The sequence below is a fragment of the Bombina bombina genome, chromosome 4 (assembly GCF_027579735.1).
Source record: "Bombina bombina isolate aBomBom1 chromosome 4, aBomBom1.pri, whole genome shotgun sequence".
NCBI lineage: Eukaryota > Metazoa > Chordata > Amphibia > Anura > Bombinatoridae > Bombina > Bombina bombina.
Window position 1 is genome coordinate 1,030,266,552 of NC_069502.1, and position 26,522 is coordinate 1,030,293,073.

Genomic DNA, 26,522 nt, shown 5'->3' on the forward strand with positions numbered 1-26,522 from the left:
TAAAATAGAAAATAGAAACTTAATCCGAAGTGAAAAGTAAAAAACATTCAAAGCACAAGGTGTAAATGCAGCAGAACTTTCATGACATGCAGTGCTATATTGCACCGGGTTTGTCTCTCCTTCACAAACAGAAAGGCACGGAACTCCCCTAGGAGAAGAATAGCAAAATCTGCCTTTTTAGAATCTCTTGCCAGATCTTGCAGTAATGGAGGATCATTTTATATCATCTCATCTGAGCAGAGAGCTTTATATCATCAGGCCTCTGGTGAGCTAATGATCAGGCATATGTGTGTAGCCACCATTCCGCAGATAGCTCCAAATAGTACATTGCTGCTTCTGAAGCTATCTAGGAATGCTTTTCAACAAAGACCACCAACAGCATTGGATAATAGACGTACATTGGGAAGTTGTTTACAACTGAATGTTCTATTTTAACCATTCATTTTCAATTTTGAGCAGTCTAAATTCATAGATGGACACAAAGCTGCCAAAGGGCCTTGTTGTAAAGCCAAGATCATTTTTCAAAATAAATTATTGTACATTGTTTCCCCCTATATTTTCTACAGATTTGTTAGTGGACCATTTAGGGTTTTCTCATGTATAATTATATTAAGTGCCCCTGCATGAAATCTGGCACATGAAAAACATCCTGTTCTTAAGTGGTTGAAAATTACAACAGCTTCAAAAACAGTACTGAAACACAAGGTAAACGTAAAGGGCCAGATCACAATAGCACGCTACCATAGGCTCCAATGGGAGCCTTGTTCTGATGCCGATAGACACAGCAAAGAACCTAGAGCAGCACAGGGGGTAAGTCACGCAGCAAATTAAAAAAAAAAAAATATATATATATATATATATATATAAATATACACATATAAATGTATGTGTTTGTGGGCTCCATTTATGAACCTGTCTGACCCCTAAAAGTTTAATTTTAGTTGGCGGATTGAAATCATCCTGATCGGGATGATTGACAGCCCCTGTGGGTGGCTGTTTGGCCTCCAGTAAACAGGGGCGGCATTGCACAAGCATTTCCCCAGAAATGCTTGTGCAATGATAAATGCGGACAGCGTATGCTGTCTGCATTTAGTGATGTTGAGCGGAAAGATTCACTATGATAAATAAACCCCTATATGTGTATATACACATATTGTCATGATTCTGGCTTCTTTGACAGGGTGGAGCCATTTCTTGCAGGAAAATGTGGGCAGATTGCATAGCAATAGACTGGAGACAAATATATACAACAGACCTGTTTATTAGGAGAAATTACACAGACAAATAGCAAGTAATGTCCTGAAATAGTTAATTCTGGGAAACAGGTACAAGCAAGAGTTAACAGAGGAAAACTTTACAAACCAGTATAGATGATAGCAAGTTCAGACAGACAAGAGCCAAGTACTGAAAGGCCCACTTCAGGGCTAAGGACTGTAGTACACACTTCTGGGCTAAACAAAGGAAATGCCACTACTGGGCAAGTAAAGGTAATGCCAGCTTCTGTGTTAAACAAAGTAAATGACGCTCCTTGGCAAAGCAAAGGGAATGCCCGCTTTTGGGCTAATCAAAGGAAATACAATGTCCTGACTACAGGCTTCAAAAAGCAGCAAACACAGTGCTGGAGACAGGATAAACAAATAGGCACAGCAGGCAATAAGATACTGGAGCTGGGAAATAGCAATCAGAAAAGTCCAAGCAGTAGTACTATCTGTGCCAAATGCAGAGACAAGGTCAGGACAGTCCAAGGTTCAAAGGCAGGCAGTAAGTTTTTAAACTTAGGTAATGTCACCAGCAGGATGTTTAGCAACAGAAAGCAGGAACAGGGTGGACTTCAATATCAAAGCAAGGAGTGAAGGCATAGGTTGCTTAATATGTAGTCAGAGAGCACTTCCCTAAATGGGTAGCATCCAGGGAGGGTGGAGCCAAGAGACACACTTACTGATGATAATATTCCTCCATAAACCCCTGCAAGTATATATCCACCAGTGGCACAGACAGAGCAAACTGAACTCTGAACCTGGAATCTTTGGTTCAATCCCAGGCAGTGCACAGCAAGGGAGTTGTCAGTGATGTCCCTGTCATGTGGTTTGCATTTTAGTACGTACAAAGCTTATGGGATCCTGACAAATATTAACACATAAATATATATGTATGTAAGTATATATATATAGATATATACAGTATATTTATATTATTACAGTTTAAACACAGTCCCATAAGAACGCTATGTAAAGGCACTTTTCAGTGCTGTTTTGTTTCTAACACCCCACATCCAGGGCCGGATTTACATCTCAGGAGCCTGTAGGCACAAAAATCTGAAGCGCCCCCCCACCCCCCCCAAAAAAGGGGGAAAAAAAACAACTTTAGGAAAAAATTGTATTATTATTTAGGACAAATAAAAATAAATATTAGATTAAAACATTAAAGCTTAAGGTAACAAGGTAAGTACAGTATTACCTTTAAAATTAAATTGTATAAAAAAAAGGCAGCGAAAGCAATCTTTTAGAGCAAATAAAATATTTTTGCAATACAACTTAAACCATAAGGCCTTTTTATAGAGATACACTAACACACATACACCTATTATTGCTATATTTGTTGTAATTAAAGCTACACCAAAAATTAATATACACGTAAAGGGACATTAAACCTAAAAAAAAATATTCCAAGATTCAGATAGAGAATACAATTTTAAACAAAATTCCCAGAATTATTTTATCTAGTTTGCTTCATTCTTTAGATATCCTTTGTTGGATAAATAGCACTGCACAGGGTTGACCCAATCACATGAGGCATATATCTGCAGCCACTAATCAGCAGCTACTAAGACTATCTAGATATGCTTTTCAACAAAGGATATGAAAGAAGCAAATTAGATAATAGACCTAAATTGGAAAGTTGTTTTCAATTGTATTCTCTATCTGAATCATGAACAAATAATTTTGGGTTATGTCCCTCTAACTTAACTCAAATGGCCATACAATTGAAAACTTATCAAAAATGGCTGGAACATTACATATACACCTTTTTAAATGTATGTATTGCAGATATTCTGGTAATTTATTTTGTTTATTTATTAATAGAGGCTCCCAGGACAGGACTTATTCTGCATCTTGGGGTTACATTTTGTACCCCACCCTCACTTAGAGGGGGACAAGAAACAATTTTGTGGTTTAAACCGTTTGGGTGAGAAATGAACGGTTCACTACAAAACAGTGTGTTTGTTTAGTAATTACTATGCTATGAAGCTGACACTGGTCTCAAAGTTTACTATAGGAAGAAAAAAAATTGGACATTGTTTTGCAGAAGGAAGTGTTTGAATACATTACTCTGAGTAATTTACTCAGACAGACACTTTTCTTTCTGAAAAGCAATGCCCAATTTTTTGCTTCCTATAGTAAACTTTGAGACCAGTGTCAGCTTCATAGCTTAGTAATTTACTCTGAGATAGAGAGATGGATGATTCCAGACACTAATTTTTTTAATTACCCTCTGGAAGCCAGAGAAAGGTGCTTTGGTTTGCTGCATCACAGACAGTCAGATAACTTTTACTGGTGTTAGTCACTGACTGTCTGTAGTACTAGTCTACAGCACAGAAGAGTAGACAGAGTTCAGAAAGTTAGTTACAGAGAGAGTCAGACAGGCGGCTGTGAAATGGATGATCATGTTTGTTTCAGACCTGAGACCAGACCCTATTTTTTTATATTTAATTACCCTCTGGGATTCGGAACAGCCAGAGAAAGGGGCAGTCATGCTGTTTGGTTTGCTGCGTCACAGACAGTCAGATAACTTTTACTGGTGTTAGTACTGACTGTAGTAAAAGTTATCTGACTGTATGTGATGCAGCAAACCAAACAGCATGACTGCCCCTTTCTCTGGCTGTGTTCCCAATCCAGAGGGTAATTAAATAAAAACATGAGGGTCTGCCTGGTCTAAGGTCTGGAACAAACATGATCATCCATTTCACAGCCGCCTGTCTGACTCTCTCTGTAAGTTGTAACTTACACAGTTAGTAGTAAACTATTTCTGTGCTGTAGACTAGTACTACAGACAGGTCAGTACTAACACCAGTAAAAGTTATCTGACTGTCTGTGATGCAGCAAACCAAACAGCCTGCCTGCGCCTTTCTCTGGTGCCTGTTCCCAATCCAAAGGGTAATTTAAATAAAAAAAATTAGGGTCTGGTCTCTGCCTCTGAAATAAACAATCAACATGATCATCCATTTCAAATCACAGCCTGTCTGACTCTCTCTCTGGCTACTGTTACTTACAGTTACTAAATACTACTAGTTCTCTGCTGTAGAATAGTACTATACACAGTCTCAGTCAGTAACTACTAACACCACCAGTAAAAGCATTCTGACTGTCTGTGACATAGCAAAACAAACAGCCTGCCTGCCCCTTTCTCTGGCTGTTCCCAATCCAGAGAGCGTAATTAAATAAAAAAAATAGGGTCTTGTCTCATCATCCATTTCAGACTGTCTAATAGCTTTCACTTAACTAACCGTTAGTTACTTTAGTAAATAATTTTAGTAAACAAACTAGTTCTGCTTCTGTCTGACTGTGAGTGCTGTAGCCTGTAGAGACACAAGTAGTCTGTACTACGAGTACTACTAGGTTTTATTTTGATGCTGCGTCACAGACTACTCACTGACAGTCAGATAACTTGTTTGTTCATCTTCATTCATGAATCACTATTATTTATATTCATCATGATTCCTCATTCATGATTGATCATGATTCATTCACTAATCAATAATACATTTAAAGCAATTTAGCAAGCAAGCCTCCCTAAATAATACAGAGAAGATTAGAGGACTGTCTGTCACTCAGTGTCTCACTCTCTGTCACAGCCAGGCGCTAACTAAGTTGATCTATCTGACCTCTCACTTTAATTAAACTAAGGCCTAAGGCTGCAGACAGGTGTCTAAGACAGAGTCAACTGTCTCAGGCTCAACAGCAGGAGGTGGACCGCCCGCCCGGTGGAGCGTGGATGGAGGTCAGAGGCGCAAAACTTCAGTAACTCACTCAGGCCAGCAATGAGCACGCACGAGTCACGACGCACTCCTCCTCCCTCAGATCACTTTCTTTCCCGCCGCTCTGCCCGCCGCCAGCCCCAAACAAAAATTTTAGCAATGAATCACTATAGCATTGGTGCGCATGATGCGCAGCGCATACCAATGCAGAAGAGCAGCAGCAGGCAGGCGCCCCCAGCACACACAGCAAGCAACCCAGCCAGGCAGAGCCAGCACAGTCACTCTGACTCACCTACCTGGGGACTTGTTGTCACTGAAGTGAGCCTAGTCTCTTGACTTGTTGCAGCAGCCAGCACAGTCACTTCTGCCACTGCAGAGTGCCGACTGGAGACTAGCGAGGGTGGAGTCAGGGTGGGAGGGACTCAGGAGTCAGCCTAAGAGGAGACGAAATCCCGAGTCAGACGAGATCACTGCAGAGTGCTTACTCGTCTCTACTAAGTTGCTAAAGTTAGTTCATTGAATTTGTTCCTGATAAAGTTGTTAAGCCCAGTACATATTAAACACTGTCTTCTACACAGTAAGCCCAATCATTAAAAAAAAAATATATATATTTATTTTTTTTTAGAAAAAAAAAAAATTCCAAAAAAATAATAATAAAAAATGGACTCTGTGGCGCCCCCTGCTGCAATGCGCCTGTAGGCACATGCCTACTTTGCCTAATGGCAAATCCGGCCCTGCCCACATCCCCTCACTTTGACTTGTTATAACTGCTTTATTCAGTTATTTGAAAAAATAAATAAAAATGTTTATAATTTTTATTAAAAAAAAGAAACAGTGCACTTTTTTGGGGGACATTTATTTAGTTAATCAGAGGTCTGAACTCTGGTTAATGAATTAGAGTGCAAAATGCTGCTGCAAGCTTGTGATAGCATTAACTAGCCACTTGTAATGGCTGGTTATTTAATGTGCGCCCGTAAACTCGCAAATTTGCCCCTTTACAGGTTCACGTTAAATTAGTGCTCCACTTGTAATCTAGCCCACAATGTTTGCAATTCTGTTTTGTTGTATAAAATTAGTCTTGCAGGATAAAATGAGAGGCATCTCAGAGCCTTTCAGCAGGGTGAGTTAGAGTTAAATCAAATCAATTTAAATCATGATTTAAATTATTAAAGTAAGACTTGATTTAAATCATGGTTTTCTACCTAAAAACTCATTCTTGCTGTTCTAATTTTAATATTTACACCCATATTAAGGTTTCATGTTTAAAATTATAACATTTTCAGAATAGTTTTACAGTTAAATCAGCAAATTACTGATTTAATTTTATACATTTAGAAATACATAGGAAGATAATTATGAACTTATTGGGAGGTGAGCTAACTCTGTGCGGTAGATTTACCAAGCAGCGAATGCTGCTATCTACCGCATACTTTCCGGCTTGCCAGAAATGTAAGTTAAGAAGCAGCGGTCTTAAGACCACGACTCCTTAACTCATCCACCACCTATGAGGCAGCGGACAGCAATCAGCCCGATCAGATACGAATGTGCAGGGGGGCTTCATTGCTGACAGTGTATGCTGTCGGTATTTATCGATGTCCGCCCGCACATTGGTAAATCTATCCCTGTATCTGTTAGTGTGCACCTGTGTGATAAAAATTAAGTTACAAGATGGTGATATACAATAACATTATGAGTAGCATCCATTCTTTTGTAGTTTGCTCAGTAGTTTAACGTCCCTTTAAACAAATATATATATTTTTAAAAACTTAAACTGACTACATCAGCCAGGTCCATATGAAAAACATAAAATATTGTCTGCTGTAGCCCACTCATATTCACCTTAATTGTATTGTTTCTTCATAATGTTTGGATAATCATAATCTCTACAGACACATCTTCCCAGTTTTGACAACTGCAAAAACCTAGCATTCTAGCTAAAAAAATTGCCCAAAATAATCTTACAAAAGCTCTGGGAGAGCATGACACTGTGAATGGATTGATGGAACTCATTTACAAAAAACAAACAACAAAACATTGCAGCCAAGAATATACAGCCTCATACTGAATAATCCAAAACTAATCCTTATTTCAACATGAATAACCTTTTTGACTATAATGCATTTTTAGATAGATTTTTCCTCAAAAAGCATTTTATAAAAAGAAAATATGATTTATATATATATATATATATATATATATATATATATATATATATATATATATATATATATATACACACACACACACACACAGTATATATAACTGATTTACATAAAACAGACATTTTATTTTAAATAATTGATTTTTAACCACAAAAACAAGATATTGACCATAGGTGTTCTAGGGATGTGGTTGTGATTTTCATCTAGGGTGATTTATCAAGGGTGTTTTTTTGCATTGGGATTTTTTTTGTTCTGTAACACTTCGAATGGCATTTTTTCTATGGGCTGAAAGGTGAACAGTTACAAGATGCTGTTTATTGATTATAATGAAGAGTCACACTCAAATCATGGATGTGATAAGTGTGTGTGTGTGTGTGGGGGGGGGGGGAACAAATCTATTTTTTATTAAACATAATTGAGTTGCAATGTTGGGGTATTTTTTTTAATTTAAAAAATGTTTTTATTGATTTTATTGATTGTTCTTAAATAAAAACATAGACAATAAATTGAGAACATTTAGTATGGGGATACAAATAAATTAAATATATCCAAACCAGTATGGCTCAATAAAAACGCCAGGTAAACTAAAAAAAAGGCATTTCAAAGGACACTGCATTTTTCCTCTTAATGTGTTCCAAATGACTTGTTATACCTGCTGCAGAGTATTAAAAGTATGGGAAAATGTTCCTTCATGTTTATTGTATTTGAAATAGCTATTTTTCTCTCTAAAACCATCACCTAGGACATGCCCATAACAATGGTCTGAGCCTGCAAGTAAAACAGCCCAGCTAATGTTATTTATGTTAGGTATTGAAATGCTAATAATGTCTGGGGTGTGTGAATAAGCACAACCAGCTATCTCACATACAAAATCTCTCTCTCTCACCCCCCCCCCCCAACACACACACACTTAGAGACTGATCAGTGCTATTGTATGCTCTTTACATAGCTTGGGAAACAACATGCAAAGTTAGCAATGTCAAATAACAAATTTCAAATAACAAATAAAATAACAAATAAAGGTAAAGGAGCTGTTAAAACAGCAGGTAAAATGGACATAAAAGGGAAGAACGTTTTAGAGTAGAAATGTCCCTTTAAAGTTTTCCAGGTGCATGTTACTAATTCATCCATCCAAGTATATAAGTAATGTAAGAAAGCATGCTCAAATACAGAAAGATTGGCTTTTGAAGTTTATAAATGAAAGAAAGTAAAAATTGAAAACCAAAAAATGTAATAATGGTATTTTAGATAACAGTAAACTAGAGTTGTTTTTTTATGTATACACCAGAGGAATGAAGAGAGAGACAATGTGACATAGAACTTATAAAACCATAACAATGGTTGATATCAGGAAAAAACAGGATATTTTCATGGTAATTATAACTACTAAAGAATCCATATCCTGAGCCATGTTATAAGCCTTTAGTAAAGTATATCTGGTGCCACTGTTTAAAAAAGGAACCAGAGCTCAACCAGGAAGATATAGACCAGTAAGTCTGACATCAGTGGTTGGGAAGCTATGAAAGAGGATTAGAAGGGATTATTGTTCAATATATAACAAAAGGCCTAAACACCTTGTAATTACAAGGCATTTCTGTTGTGTTGCTATAGAGGTACATATCCACCAAGTCTTAATGTTTTTAAAATACATTAACATCCTTTTTACTGCAATTATTTATCAAGAGCCAAACTCCACCCACCATTTGCCTTATTTGGAGGAACCAATATTGGCTGTAGTCCACAGACAACAAGGCTAACCCGGGCTATAATCTTAGTATAGGGTGCATTGTTTTGCAGTTGTTATCTCATAAAGCCAATTATGGAAAGATATATAGCAGGTTAAGCCTTAAGAAGTCAGCAGGATGCAGTTTATGTTCTGGGAATGGGAAAATCCCCCAATTTTAAGATCGTAATTACATGGAAAGGGAGTAGAATAAATAATGAATATATATTGCTTTATTATGCAAAATGAAACATGTTAGATAAAAATCTTAAGGTGTTTACTGTCCCTTTTAAGAAAAGCTGGGATTTTATGCTTAATTTTTCTTCAATAAAGAATTTTATTTTTTACAATTTCCGATGAGTATTTTCCTTGTAGTACAACCTGAATGTAATATTGTATTACTATTGTTTTTTTTCCCTACTTCTGTGGTTATTGAGACCACCATCTCATTTTTACTTGTGGATTCGTGTGGGACGAGACCAGAAACTACTTCATACCCTGAAAAGGTCAGCACTGCCATATCACAAGCAGTTAAACATTAAAGACTGTCATTTTTGCTTATAATAAGCAATGGTACCTGTATTAGTTAGTAACGAATGTTATTTTAATATACTGGGCGATCCTTGATCCATCAGACCACCTGCTGCCACTGATACTTATCCTAACTGCATCCAATAAGCAACTGACCTAAATTTCGCTACAACACCCCAAATTAATCTACCACTACTACTAATTATATCAATAATAAAGTATATCCTTTTAAAATGCAAACCTTGAGGGCTTTCACATATAAATTAGTTGGTATTTATTTCAATAAGCAGCATAGACAGTGCTTTTAAATGCAGGAAAAGCTGTGTAGAAGTAATTTTACATGACTGCTTTGCAATAAAATGTAATTAACATAGAGAAATATTAAAAAATCTAATAATACTAGAATATATTTTGTGGAATATTCAAGATAAAACGTTTGTGATTACACAGATTGATACATTATTTACATGCAGCAAACAAAACGTATTTAGTTGAATATAGTCACTAATGGTATTTTAAACAGTGCTCCTTTGGTAAACATAAAAAGAAAGAGATTGTGTAAAAATCAGCAAACAACTTAGTTGTTTTCTTGCAAACTGAGCACTTAGAAATTCTCAGTGTAGCACTCACCCTCAGTGTTTTAAGAGAGCTGACATTTTGGCAAATTAGATTACATTCTGACTTATCTGGGCATGAGCAAATCTGACTCCATGTTTATCTAGTCTTTTCACTTTATAGTAAACCATCCATCTCATGTTACTCTAGAAGTTTTATGACAAGATAAACCTTTCTGCAGAGGCAACAGCCTCCTTGTATGTCTGTAGCAGGAAGTAATAGACACGGCACAGATGTAAAAAAATAAATAAAGTGTAAAATCCATTTAAAATGAATAATACACATTGCAATTATTTATATTTAGTATAAGCAACTGCTTATTACAACAAAGAAACAGACTGTTTAAAAGCCCTTTAATCTTGTTGTGGTTAAACACAATATTTGGAAGAAAAAATCATGAGATATTATATACATCATTTGCATATATTACCAAGAGTTCCCTGGTGCATTGGTAACAATGTATACCGCGTACTTCTGGGGTTAAGCAATCTGTGATTGGTGCAAAGATTTGCTAATTTTCTATACAATAATTCTATTGCTCTCACCTTTATGAAATGTAGGATTTTAATCTAATGCTTTTATCTCCACCATAACTCAAATAAGTATTGCTTTTTCTCTGGAAATAAGCTTCACTAAGAAGCCATTTGAACTTATATTCTGCTAATGAGACTTAATAAACTCGATACAGCTGTGTTTTTTTGTTTTTTGGCTGTACCCACCCCATAAAAGGAATTGTTGTGGCCAAACACAATACTTGGAAGTAAAAAGCATGAGATATTGAATGTCTAATTTTCATATCTTACGCAGAGTTCCCTGGTGCTTCGTTAGCAATGTATACAGAGTACTTCTGGGGATAAGCAAGCAGAGATACTTGCCTAGATTTGCTAATTCTCTATACAATAATTCTATAGCTCTATCTCTATAATTAAAAGTCTTATGCTACTAGTTAGATTTGTATCACTTTCTAGATGTTTATATTAGTAACTAAACAAATATACTAAGATAATAAAATCTACAATTGAACAATTTCAGTTTATTTGCTTAAGAAAACATACAGATATTTTTATTGTTTAGTTGGTCTTAAGAAAAGCACATTTTAATTTGCCATTGGCATTTAGAACTTCAGTTAGACCTTTGTGATATTTTCAATCAAAACTGGATTTAAAAAGTTCATGGATTTATTTTCAGTGTTATTATTTTTTTCTGTTTAATGTTCTGTTACTTCCAATCTCTAAACTTGTGTGGATCAGTGCACACAGCGCTTTATTATCTCTAAGCTTTCCATTAACCAAGCTCTGTACAAATATATTGTTGAGAACAAACATTCAGCAATCTAATACTATGCGTACTAGGCATGACTTGTTTACTTTTTTAAACCGTGAGCTTGAAACTTATAATACAATCTTGTACAAATTATTATTTAATCATTCATTGACAAAAGTCTATTTCGGGATCCATTTACATCAAGATGATTTCTGAGAATTTGATGCCAAGAGGTAAGTTCCTAACCATAAGTTTATCAGGTGCCTTATAGAAATTATTGAAGGCACTTTGTGGTCTCAGACTCACTAGAGGGATGCATTAACTCATTTTATGAAAATATTTTTTTTTTTTTACCAGACATATTGAAGCATGTCCCATTAGCAAATTAATATTTGCAACTGGTATATAATTACAATTAAAATTAATTTAACAGTTACATTGTTTATTCTATATTTATTATTTTTTTCTGGTATTTATGTTTTATCATCTCAGAATGTTTTTCTCTTTTTATTACTCCAAAGCAAAGAATATGCTATAATAGAGGTTCAAATTTAAAAACTTTAAAATGATATGAAGGTGCAAAAAAGAATTGCCATAAAAAGATTAAGAGGTGTAATTCAGTTCAGCGCAACATGCCTTATAGTCCTTATTCCCAGAAGCGTTGAGACACTACTGCATTTTGTGGTTGGCACACTGCTTTTTCTTGTATTACTTGTGGACTATACTGTAGACATGTTATTTATTAGAAGACCAATACCTATATAGGGAGGAGTGCTAATGTTTTTATCTTTCTGCTGTAATAGATTTCAAGGTTGTAAATAAAACCTAACCTAAGTTACACCAACACCTAACACTACACTATAATTAAATAAATTAACTAAATTAAATACAATTAGCTAAAGTACAACCCCCCCCACTAAATTACAGAAATATAAACAAATGGCAGATATTTAAACTAATTACACCTAATCTAATAGCCCTATTAAAATAAAAAGCCCCCCGAAAATAAAAAAAAACCCTAGCCTAAACTAGACTACCAATAACCCTTAAAAGGGCCTTTTGCAGGGCATTGCCCCAAAGTAATCAGCTCTTTTACATGTAAACAAAAATACAAACAACCCCCCCAACAGTAAAACCCACCACCCACATAACCAACCCCTCAAATAAAATGCTAGCTAAAAAAAACTAAGTTCCCCATTGCCCTGAAAAGGGGATTTGGATGAGCATTGCCCTTAAAAGGTCAGTTAGCTCTATTGCAGCCCAAAGTCCCTAACCTAAAAATAAAACCCACCCAATACACCCTTAAAAAAACCTAACACTAACCCCCTGAAGATCGACTTACCGGGAGACGTCTTCATCCAAGCCGGGCGAAGTGGTCCTCCAAACGGGCAGAAGTCTTCATCCAGACGGCATCTTCTATCTTCATCAGATGCAGAGCGGTCCAGCTTCAAGACATCCGACGCGGAGCATCCTCTTCTTCCGACGACTAAAGCTGAATGAAGGTACCTTTAAGTGATGTCCTCCAAGATGGCGTCCCTTAGATTCCGATTGGCTGATAGAATTCTATCAGCCAATCGGAATTAAGGTAGAAAAAATCCTATTGGCTGATGCAATCAGCCAATAGGATTGAAGTTCAATCCTATTGGCTGATTCAATCAGCCAATAGGATTGAGCTTGCATTCTATTGGCTGATTGGATCAGCCAATAGGATTGAACTTCAATCCTTAAACAAGGAAAAAATTCAATGGCACTACCTAAAGGTATACATGACTACACCCTAAATGAATTTGTCAGCTTATATGCTGTATCTGTGAGGTAGGGTAGGTGGTGCTGTGTATTATTTTAATTTCAGAAACAAAATTGAATGGATAAAGAGACCATTCTAGAATACACTTGAAGCACTCATTGTAGACATATATGACATATAGTATATTATAGTTTGAAGTGATCACCAAATAGGTTAGAAAGATCTCTGAAATAATTAAAATATAACTTTTATTGATTACACATAAAATAGGAGATAAAATTAAGGGATGTGCAATTAAAAACAAAAGCTCAAATAGGGGGATGTAACGGAAGTGATGTGCCACAAATGTGGATTATGTGAATATCAAAGGTATATACAAATACTCGTTGTGACTATTGAATACCTGGGTATTCAATACTACAGGTTCTTTATGAATAACATAGAACCTGCAGAAATAGCAAATATTTTCCACTTCTAATTTATATAACTTGAATGGTTGTCCTTAGAGGGAATTAAATATTTGCTAATATGTGGTTTAGGTTGCGGTTACTTGGGGTACCTATTGGAATAATGGTCCAGTTGGGTATGAATAAGTAGTATATACTAACTAGCAGAAATGCTAGATTTGTTCCATTATGAGTACATAGCCAAACAAGGACCTAAAGTCCAAATAGTACTGTAAATATTTATATTGTGTAATGGTATCTGTAGTCAGTATGTTTGGCGCATACTTGGGTATCCAAGAGTACTGAATCACAGGGAATCACTTACAAATCTGGCAACTGTGTTGCTTAAGTTGCATAGGTTAGCCTAAATATCAAAGTTGCACCAGATATGTTGTGACTGTATTAATACTTCCCCTGGGTATTCAGTTAAGTACGTAGAAAATTGTTAGCAGCTGAGTCTAATTGAGATAAATTCATTAAGCTTCAATGTGCAGTATTCCGTTTGCTTATACATATAAGTAATTGCATTAGTTTGAATATATTTTGGGTCTTGATATTCAAACTAATGCATTTACTTATATGTATAAGCAAACTGAATACCGCACATTGAAGCTTAACGAATTTACCTCAATTAGACTCAGCTGCTAACAATTTTCTACGTACTTAACTGAATACCCAGGGGAAGTATTAAAACAGTACAATAAAAAATAAAAAAAAACCAAAACACTAAATTACACAAAATAAAAAAAACAAAATTATGAAAAATAAAAACAAATTACTCCTAATCTAATAGCCCTATGAAAATTAAAAAAGCCCCCCCCCCCCCAATAAAAAAAACCCTGCTTAAGGACAGAAAACAAAGTCTCTTAGTAAATGGAGTTCATTCAGTAGAGGGGGCTGTTACTAGTGGTGTTCCTCAGGGGTCAGTTCTGGGGCCTGTTTTGCTTAACATATTTATCTGCGATATCAGCAAAGGGCTACAGGGGAAAGTATGTCTCTTTGCAGATGATACAAAAATTTGCAACAGAGTGGATGTTCCAGGGGGGGTAGACAAAATGAGAAGTGATATACAACAATTGGAGGATTGGACAAATGACTGGGGTCTAAAGTTTAACACAGCAAAGTGTAATGCATTTAGGGAAGAAAAATCCAAATGTTAATTACAGACTCAATGACACTTTACTGACTGTTACAGAAGAGGAACAGGACTTGGGAATTATTATTTCAGATGATTTAAAACTTAGTAAACAATGTAGTAATGCAGCGAGTAAGGCTAGCAGAATGCTTGGATGTATTGGTAGAGGTATTTGCAGCAGAAATAGTAAGGTTCTTATGCCACTTTATAGATCATTAGTTAGGCCTCATCTTGAGTATTGTGTGCAGTTCTGGAGACCATATCTTCAGAAGGATATTAACAAACTTGAATCTGTGCAACGGAGGGCTACCAAAATGGTACATGGTCTAAAAAATAAAACTTACCAGGATAGGCTCAATGACCTAAATATGTATAGCTTAGAGGAGAGAAGGGAAAGAGGTGATATGATAGCAACTTTCAAGTACATTAAAGGGTTTAGTAAAACTGAGGCTGTGGGTATTTTACATAAAATGGAAAATTCAAGAACAAGGGGTCATGAGCTCAAGCTAAAGGGTAGTAGATTCAGAAGTAATTTGAGGAAGCACTTCTTTACAGAAAGAGTGATTGATTTATGGAATAAACTTCCTCAAGAGGTAGTAGCAACAAACACTGTGGGGGACTTTAAAAATGCATGGGACAAGCATAGGGCTATCCTACGAACTAGATAAGTTTATACTGTTAGGTAAGGTCGCGCAGACTTGCTGGGCCTATGGCTCTTATCTGCCGTCAATATCTATGTTTCTATGTTTCTAGCCTACACTAAACTGCCAATGGCCCTTAAAAGGGCCTTTTGCGGGGCATTGCCCCAAAGAAATCAGCTCTTTTACATAGCAATTAAAAAAAAAACATCCCCCCAACAGTAAAACCCACCACCCACACAACCAAACCCCCCAAATAAATTTCTATCTAAATAAACCTAAGCTAACCATTTCCCTGAAAAGGGCCCTGAAAAGGGCATTTGGATGGGCAGTGCCCAAACCCTAAGCTTAAAATAAAACCCACCCAAAAAAACCTTAAAAAAAACCTAACACTAACCCCCGAAGATCCACTTACAGTTTTTTTTGGAATAGCCAATAGAATGCAAGCTCAATCCTATTGGCTGATTGGATCAGCCAATAGGATGGAAGCTCAATCCTATTGGCTGATTGCAACAGCCAATAGGATTTTTTTCCCTTTAACTCCTATTGGCTGATAGAATTCTATCAGCCAATCGGAATGTAAGGGACGCCATCTTGGATGACGTCACTTAAAGGGAACTTCATTTTCCAGCGACAATCAGAAGAAGAGGATGCTCCGCGCCGGATGTCTTGAAGATGGACCTGCTCCGCTCCGGATGGATGAAGATAGAAGATGCTGTCTGGATGAAGACTTCTGCCCGCTTGGATGAGGACTTCTGCCCGCTTGGATGAAGACTTCGCCGGCAGGATCAGGATGGATGTCCGAACTTCGAAAACTGTAAGTGGATCTTCGGGGGTTAGTGTTAGGTTTTTTTAAGTTTTTTTTTTTAGTGGGTTTTATTTTTAGCTTAGGGTTTGGGCACTTCGTAAAAGAGCTGATTGCCCTTTTCAGGGCATGGCAAAAGAGCTAAATGCACTTTTCAGGGCAATGGTTAGCTTAGGTTTATTTAGATATAATTTTATTTGGGGGGTTTGGTTGTGTGGGTGGTGGGTTTTATTGTTGAGGGGGATGTTTCTATTTTTAATTGCCATGTAAAAGAGCTGATTTCTTTGGGTCAATGCCCTGCAAAAGGCTCTTTGAAGGCCCATTGGCAGTTTAGTGTAGGCTAGGTTTTTTTTTTTGGGGGGGGGGGCTTTTAGATTAGGAGTAATTTGTTTTTATTTTTGATAATTTCGTTCTTTATTTTGTGTAATTTAGTGTTTATTTTTTTTGTAATTTAGATAATTGTATTTTATTAATTTAATTTATTTTATTGTAATGTTAGGTTTTAGTGTTAGGCAGGTTTGGTTTTATTTTACAGGTAACTTTGTATTTATTTTATCTAGGTAGTTAGTAAATAGTTAATAACTATTTACTAACTAGTCTACCTAGTTAAAATAAATACAAACTTACCTGTGAAATAAAAATAAAACCTAAGATAGCTACAATATAACTATTAGTAATATTGTAGCTAGCTTAGGTTTTATTTTATAGGTAAGAATTTAGTTTTAAATAGAAATTATTTAGATAATAATTGTACGTTTTATTTAGATTTCTTTTAATTATATTTAAGTTAGGGGGTGTTAGGGTTAGACTTAGGCTTAGGGTTACGTTAGGGTTAGGTTTAGGGGTTAATATGTTTATGTAGTGATGTGGGAGGCCAGAGGTTTAAGGGTTAATAATTTATTTTAGTATATTTAGTTGTGGGGGGCTTGCGGTTTAGTGGTTAATAGGTTTATTATAGCAGCGGTGTGGGCGGACGGCAGATTAGGGGTTAATAATCTTTAAATAGTGTTTGCGATGCGGGAGGGCGGCGGTTTAGGGGTTAATAGGTTTATTATAGTATTAGTATTGTAGATAGAAATATCACATGTTATACATATTATGACATAGCATTGGTACAGCACATACCAGGATATAGTATAGACATGTCATGACTGACATAATATGCTTTATTTGAATGCATCTTTGATAAAATGTATAACCCTTTAAAGGGACACTAAACCCAACATTTTTCTTTAATGTTTCAGGTAGAGAATACAATTTTAAATACTTTTCCAATTTACTTCTATTATCTAATTTGCTTAATTTTTAAGATATCCTTTGTTGAAGAAATAGCAATGCACACGAGTGAGCCAATAGCATGAGGCATCTATGTGTAGCTACCAATCAGTAGCTACTGAGCCTATCTAGATATGATTTTCTGCAAAGAATATCAAGAGAATGAAGCAAATTAGATAATAGAAATAAATTAGAAAGTTGTTTAAAATTGCATACTCTTTCTAAATCATGAAAGAAAAACATTGGGTTTAATGTCCCTTTAAGGCTATGATATATCTATAAATAATAATAGGGTTTAGTTTCTAATTAGAAAGATAGGCAGCTGCCGAGAGTGTTTCACTCACAGGGGACCTTTCATAGCTAGTCATGTGATGTAGCTTTGTAAACCAGTTGTGCTTTTCTCAGTATATGTTCTATCGACAAGGTTTTTGGAACAGTTAACTGATCAGCCAAGGGCTACACTATGTTCTCCATGTACTAAGGAGCGAGAAGACAAGCTTCTCAACTCGAGAAGTTGTCCGCTCGCTTTCGCTACATACAGGCAGTGGATGAACAGAATCCGCTGCCCGTATGTATCATTATACGTTTCATGCCCGCCCCTTCTCTCATGCGACCAATCGCATGAGAGAAGGGATTGTAAATCAGAGAGAGCAACTTAGTACAAGGAGCCCTATGAGATTTAAAACAACTTCCTTGCTTTTCATTAAGGTGTCAATATGTTGCTTCCATTTCAATAGCAATATGAATATACATTTTTTTTTACTTAATTTGTGGTTTATAATTGCCATTTACCGCTTTAAAGGTACAGTAAACTATGAGATTTTTGTATGGAATGTTTACTTATGCATAATAAAACAACATTGCAATATAATTTCATTAATATTTTGCACCCTTTTCATGTCATTTAGCTATGAAAATTTAGCAATTTCTTATTCGCAGAACTTGAAACACACTCTGCTGACATCTTAAGTCTAACTGTGCTATATTTACACAAAATATAATGAAATGGAGACTGCACTATAAGATGATTCTTCTGTGTTCCCAGGGAGGAGTGTTTGGGCAAAAAGTTATTTAGATAAACTAAGTTGAAAGAGATAACTAAATAGTTTGCATTGGGCACATCTAAATATTCTTATGATGTGCAGAAATTGTTCTTTAAAAGTTAAAAACTTTCCCACACTTCAAGTCTTCATCCAGACGGCATCTTCAAGACATCTGACGGGTCCATCTTCAAGACATCTGACGTGGAGCATCCTCTTCATCCGACGGCTCTTCTGGAATGAAGGTTCCTTTAAATGACGTCATCCAAGATGGCGTCCCTTGAATTCCAATTGGCTGATAGAATTAAGGTAGGAAAAATCCTATTGGCTGATGCAATCAGCCAATCGGATTGAAGTTCAATCTGATTGGCAGATCCAATCAGCCAATAGGATTGAGCTTGCATTCTATTGGCTGATTGGAACAGCCAATAGAATGCAAGCTCAATCCTATTGGCTGATTGGATCAGCCAATAGGATTTTTCCTACCTTAATTCCGATTGGCTGATAGAATCCTATTAGCCAATCGGAATTCAAGGGACGCCATCTTGGATGACGTCATTTAAAGGAACCTTCATTCGTCGTTAGTCCATCGGCCAGGAAGGATGCTCCGCGCCGAACGTCTTCAAGTTGGAGCCGCTCCTCGTCGGATGGAAGAAGATAGAAGATGCCACTTGGATGAAGACTTCTACCCGGATGGAGGACCTCTTCTGCCCAGATCGGATGAAGACTTCTGCCGACTGGAGGACCACTTGTGCCCTGATCGGATGAAGACATCTGCCCGGCTGGGTGAAGACGGTTCAAGGTAGGGTGATCTTCAAGGGGGTAGTGTTAGGTTTTTTTAAGGGGGGATTGGGTGGGTTTTAGAGTAGGGGTGTGTGGGTGGTGGGTTTTAATGTTGGGGGGTTGTATTTCTTTTTTACAGGTAAAAGAGCTAATTACTTTGGGGCAATGCCCCGCAAAAAACCCTTTTAAGGGCTATTTGTAATTTAGTATAGGGTAGGGAATTTTATTATTTTGGGGGGCTTTTTTATTTTATTAGGGGGCTTAGATTAGGTGTAATTAGTTTAAACTATTTTCTGTAATTTAGTGGTTTTTTTGTACTATAGTTTATTTTATTTAATTGTATTTAATTTTAGGTAATTGTAGTTAATTTACTTAATTAATATAATGATAGTGTAGTGTTAGGTGTAATTGTAACTTAGGTTAGGTTTTATTTTACAGGCAAATTTGTAATTATTTTAACTAGGTAGCTATTAAATAGTTATTAACTATTTAATAGCTATTGTACCTAGTTAAAATAAATACAAAGTTGCCTGTAAAATAAAAATAAATCCTAAAATATCTACAATGTAATTATAGATTATATTGTAGCTATCCAAGGCTTAGATTTGGAGTTTTGTCGGTAAGGACCCGCGTAGCTAACGCCGGGTTTTTTCTGGCCGCACCATAAAAATAACTCTGGTATTGAGAATCCACATAAAGGCTGCGTTAGGCTCCAAAAAAGGAGCGTAGAGCATTTTTAACGCAGCTTCAACTCTCAATACCAGAGTTGCTTACGCAAGCGGCCAGCCTCAAAAACGTGCTTGTGCACGATTCCCCCATAGAAAACAATGGGGCTGTTTGAGCTGAAAGAAAAACTTAACACCTGCAAAAAAGCTACGTTCAGCTCTTAACGCAGCCCCATTGTTTGCTATGCGGAAACACCTCCTAAGTCTGCACCTAACACCCTAACATGTACCCCGAGTCTAAACACCCCTAACCTTACACTTATTAACCCCTAATCTGCCGTCCCCGCTATCGCTGACACCTGCATTTTATTTTTAACCCCTAATCTGCCGCTCCGTAAACCGCCGCTACTTACATTATCCTTATGTACCCCTAATCTGCTGCCCCTAACACCGCCGACCCCTATATTATATTTATTAACCCCTAATCTGCCCCCCACAACGTCGCCTCCACCTGCCTACACTTATTAACCCCTAATCTGCCGACCGGACCGCACCACTATTATTATAAAGTTATTAACCCCTAATCCGCCTCACTAACCCTATAATAAATAGTATTAACCCCTAATCTGCCCTCCCTAACATCGCCGACACCTAACTTCAAACATTAACCCCTAATCTGCCGACCGGAGCTCACCGTTATTCTAATAAATGTATTAACCCCTAAAGCTAAGTCTAAACCTAACACTAACACCCCCCTAAATTAAATATAATTTTAATCTAACGAAATTAATTAACTCTTATTAAATAAATTATTCATATTTAAAGCTAAATACTTACCTGTAAAATAAATCCTAATATAGCTACAATATAAATTATAATTATATTGTAGCTATTTTAGGATTAATATTTATTTTACAGGTAACTTTGTATTTATTTTAACCAGGTACAATAGCTATTTAATAGTTAAGAACTATTTAATAGCTAAAATAGTTAAAATAATTACAACTTTACCTGTAAAATAAATCCTAACCTAAGTTACAATTAAACCTACCACTACACTATCAATAAATTAATTAAATAAAATACCTATAATTATCTACAATTAAACCTAACACTACACTATCAATAAATAAATGAAATACAATACCTACAAATAACTACAATGAAATAAACTAAAGTACAAAAAATAAAAAAGAACTAAGTTACAAAAAATAAAAAAATATTTACAAACATAAGAAAAATATTACAACAATTTTAAACTAATTACACCTACTCTAAGCCCCCTAATAAAATAACAAAGCCCCCCAAAATAAAAAAATGCCCTACCCTATTCTAAATGACTAAAGTTCAAAGCTCTTTTACCTTACCAGCCCTGAACAGGGCCCTTTGCGGGGCATGCCCCAAGAAGTTCAGCTCTTTTGCCTGTAAAAAAAAAATACAATACCCGCCCCCCAACATTACAACCCACCACCCACATACCCCTAATCTAACCCAAACCCCCTTAAATAAACCTAAGCCCCTGAAGATCTTCCTACCTTGTCTTCACCCTGCCAGGTTCACCGATCGGTCCAGAAGAGCTCCTCCGATGTCCTGATCCAAGCCCAAGCGGGGGGCTGAAGAGGTCCATGATCCGGCTGAAGTCATCATCCAAGCGGGAGCTGAAGAGGCCCATGATCCGGCTGAAGTCTTCATCCAAGCGGGGCAGAAGAGGTCTTCCATCCGATTGAAGTCTTCATCCAAGCGTGATCTTCTATGGTCATCCATCCGGAGCGGAGCGGCAGGATCCTGAAGACCTCCGACGCGGAACATCCATCCTGGCCGACGACTGAACGACGAATGACGGTTCCTTTAAATGACGTCATCCAAGATGGCGTCCCTCGAATTCCGATTGGCTGATAGGATTCTATCAGCCAATCGGAATTAAGGTAGGAATATTCTGATTGGCTGATGGATTGGCTAATATAGTTAATATAGCTGGCGGCGGTGTAGGGGGATTAGATTAGGGGTTAATCTATTTAATATAGGTGGCAGCGGTGTAGGGGGATTAGATTAGGGGGTAATACATTTATTATAGGTGGCGGCGGTGTAGGGGGATTTAGATTAGATGCAAAAGAGCTGATTACTTTGTGACAATGCCCCGCAAAAAGCCCTTTTAAGGGCTGGTAAAAGAGCTGATTTCTTTGGGGCATGCCCACGCAAAAAGCCCTTTTAAGGGCTGGCAATAGAGCTGTTACTTTGGGGCAATGTCACGCAAAAGGCCCTTTTAAGGGCTGGTAATAGAGGTGATTACTTTAGGGGGATTAGATTAGGGGTTAATGTATTTAATATAGCTGGCGGCGTTGTAGGGGGATTAGATTAGGGGTTAATTAATTTAATATATCTGGCGGCAGGGTAGGGGGATTAGATTAGGGGTTAATTAATTTAATATAGCTGGCGGCAGTGCAGGGGGATTAGATTAGGGGTTAATTAATTTAATATAGCTGGCGGCGCTGTAGGGGGATTAGATTAGGGGTTAATACATTTAATATAGCTGGCGGCGGGGTAGGAGCTCACATTAGGGGGTAGTTTAATGTAGCTGGCGGTGGTGTAAGGGGCTCACATTAGGGGGTAGTTTAATGTAGCTGGCGGCTGTGTAAGGGGCTCACATTAGGGGGTAGTTTAATATAGCTGGCGGCGGGGTAGGAGCTCACATTAGGGGGTATGTAATGTAGCTGGCGACGGTGTAGGGGGATCACATTAGGGGTTTTTACTTTTAATGTAGGTGGCGTCGGGGTCCGGGAGCGGCGGTTTAGGGGTTAAATACTTTATTAGGGATTGCGGCGGGGGATCGCGGTTGACAGGTAGATAGACATTGCACATGCGTTAGGTGTTAGGTTTTATTTTGCAGGTAGTTTAGGGAGTTACGGGGCTCCAATACACAGCGTAAGGCTTACTACGGCTGCATTTTGTGGCGTGGTGAAAATGGAGTAAGATTTCTCCATTTTCGCCACGTAAGTCCTTACGCTGTATATTGGATACCAAACTGCGCGGGTGTGGTATACCTGCCTATGGCCAAAAAAACTACGGGCGAAGGCAGAAATATACGAGCGTAACTTCTAGGTTACGCCGTATATAGGATACCAAACCCGTGCAAATTTTGGCGTCGCCGGCTTCTGCAGGCGACGCTGTATATCAGATTGGGGCCCATATATATATATATAAATATATATATATATATATATATATATATATATATATATACTGTATAACTTTATAAATATTTATTTATTTTCTTCTATGTAGAGAACATTGGAATGTAAAATATTCATATTTTCATGTTGGGTGAGAATATGCGATCGGATTTGCACATGAGTTGGATGTTAGGTTTTTCCACCTTTTTTGCTCCATTGGGTTCTATTGAAGAGTAGGTTATCGTGATATTTTAAGTTTGGCTTTTTACACTCGTTGGGTTAGCGTTTGAGCGAGAACAGTTTACATTCAACTTATAAGTGCTACCCGACGCGTGCAAAAAGCTTACTTCTAATGGAGTTAGCATTCAAGCGGGAGCATTAAATACCGCTCCACTTGTAATCTGGCCCATTAATATTTTCATGTCGAGTGCGATTGGGTTTGCGTGCAAGTAGGGTGATGTTTTTTTTTCACTGTTGACTTCTATGGGGGAATACATGAACCCGCATGCAATATTCTAAGTTAGGCTTTTTGCCCTTGAAGCTTACTTCTAATGCAGTTTACATTTGATTGGGAGCGTTAAAGATCACTACACTAATCTGGTCTGTGTGTGAGACAGGCTAAAATTGCCTTTCAAATGGGAAAACTGTCAAATGAATTAAAGTTTATGCAGAAACTGATGTTAAAATGTGGTTTGTATTCATGCATGTACTTTTTTCTTTTATTTCCTTTTTACTATGCTTATAATATAAGTTTTTACAATGCATGTTTTCTGAGCAAAGCTGACTATTGTGATGAAAAATTAAAAACCCTTTCTATACAACCTGACACTGCGCTGTTTAATATTTAATTAATTTAAAAATATACTTCTCCAAGTTAAAATGTTTTTTTACAAGCTACAACAATGTAAAATGTTCCCATAATTCAATTTGTTTTTGCAACAATTGAAAAATTTCACACTATGATTTATTTTTAAGCACTGTCACATTTATTACTGTTGTCAAAAGCAGTTATTTTATATTTGATAAAGCCATAAAAATTTCTCCAATTGAAAACATTGCCTGACATACAATTTGATTCAGTATTCTGAAGACTCAGCAGCACCATGAAATAACTGGAAGTATTGACATTAATGACTACTGTTCCCTAGAGCAGCTGTATTGTAGAAACAGACAGGAGCCTATAAATTCTTTATTGCCATCTTATGGTAGTTAAGCTACCTTTTTTTCTAATAAATAAGAATGTAATTTTGTTTTGGATATCTCACTGCACATTTATATCACCCGTCTTCTTAAAGGGACATGTCACACTTTGAGATTATAGTATAAAATGATAACATGTTATAATAAATTGAATACCTATATACTGTATATATTTAATTATTTTGAAGCTTTGGGGGACCTTATTAATTCATCCCTGAACCCACAATATGCTCCTGTATACTTTGCAAATATCTTTCTGCACTGGAAATGTTTAATGATGTGACACACTACCCTACCCATAATTCCTAGGTTAATGTTGCACATCAGGAAGAAGTGCAATGGGACAATTCGTATAAAATCCAAAACTTTATTGTTCCAATTTAAAAATTATGGTATAGAGAACAACAGCATATGTTCAGGGAGAGCATAGCACAACCTGGCTTACGCGTTTTGGTTTATGCCGTAATCATAGCCAATGTGGCACATCACCTTATTTACTTTGCCAAATACAGACATCTATATGCTGAGGAAAGAAACCAACAACAAAGCTCTTTAGGTGCTGTATGAAGAAATGATGAACGCCTTAAAAGTTGGGGAAGCATAATTACCCTGGGGAAAAAGGTTAGTGCTGTGATGTATTTGATAATGTTGCAGGCACATAATTTATTTATGTTTTTATGATATATCATTAGTTATTACAGAATGTATAGTTCTGTATAAAATTAGTAATTCTAAATAATTTGAATGTGCTGCTGTATTGTATTATTAATGGATACATATAATACCTTTAAATGAAATTAATATAAAAAAAGTAAGTGATAATTAAGATTTCTATGCTTTTTACACATTTTCCTAAAATTATGAATACGTTTTTTTTCAAACACGAGATTATAACTTCTCAGCAACATTAATGAATACACGCCTACCATGTGTAATACAGTCAATTTATCAAATAAGAAATAAAAGTATGAAACTTTATGTTTGATGACCACTTTTAATGATGTTAACAACCTGTTGAAAAAGGGTATAAATATTTCTTCCCCTGACTGTAGGATAGAATTGAGAGATATAATCAAGATTATACGTTTGTTGAAAAGGTCCTAGTTTGTATGTAACCATTCTTTATATTTTGGCAAGCATAATAAACTATTAAATTCTGTATATGTTGGATTACGCATATTACATTTTATCTAAAAAAAAAAGATTAATTTGAATGTTTTCCTTTCTGTAACATTTATATTAGAAGCATAAACATTTGATTCTTTAAAGTGAAGGTCAATTTGGATGAATTAGTGCCAACCCAGACTTACACCTTTCTTGTTCTAGATTTCTATTTTTACTTTTGTTTTGCTCATTTTTATTTCACCCTCCGTTCCCTCTATTACAGTATGAAGCAAATGTGATAATAGAAGTAAATTGTAAAGTTGTTTAAAAATCGAAGCTCTATCTAAATCATAAATGAATCATTAAAGTGAAGGTCAATTTCGATGAATTAGTGCCCGTTTTTTTAATAAACCTAATAAAAACAAGGGCACTTTAATTCATCAAAATTGACATTTCACTCCTTTTCTTCAAAAACTTATCTTTTAATCCTGAAAGCCGCTCCAGCGATTCCCCCGGCCGTCGGAAGCCTGTTGCAACGCCTTGATTGGAGGAAGCTGGATTCGTCATTTTGGATCTGCGAAGAGGGCTTGCGACGGGCGGAGGAAGCGCTGCAGTGGCTGTCAGGATTAAAAGGTAAGTTTTTGAAGAAAAGGAGAGAAATTTCAATTTTGATTAATTAAAGTGCCCTTTTTTTTAATAGGATTATTAAAAACCGGGCACTAATTCATCGAAATTGACCTTCACTTTAATGATTCATTTTTAAACAACTTTCCAATTTACTTCTATTATCACATTTGCTTCATACTGTAATAGAGGGAACGGAGGGTAAAATAAAAATGAGCAAAACAAAAGTAAAAATAGAAATCTAGAACAGGAAAGGTGTAAGTCTGGGTTGACACTGGCAGAGCAGCAGCAGGAATTGGTAACCACTAGGAGATAACTATAAGTAAAATCAGTAGTTAGGCCATGGCTCACTACCAGATTAGCAAGCAGGAACCAAACATCACAGCAAAAGAGTGAGGAAGAATAATCCAAAGTTCTGTTCCAGGCTTCTGAAGCCATGAAATCAGTCCACAGTTCACAGTATAGGCAAGGGTAAGGACAGGAGCATAAACTAGAGTCAGTATCAGGGACACAGGCCAGAAAAAAGAGTACCAGGACTTCCATAGAGAATAACCAAGCACTGGAATGGCATTAGCAAGGGTCTTTTAACACCTCTCTCATAGATCTTAATGCCAAAACAAC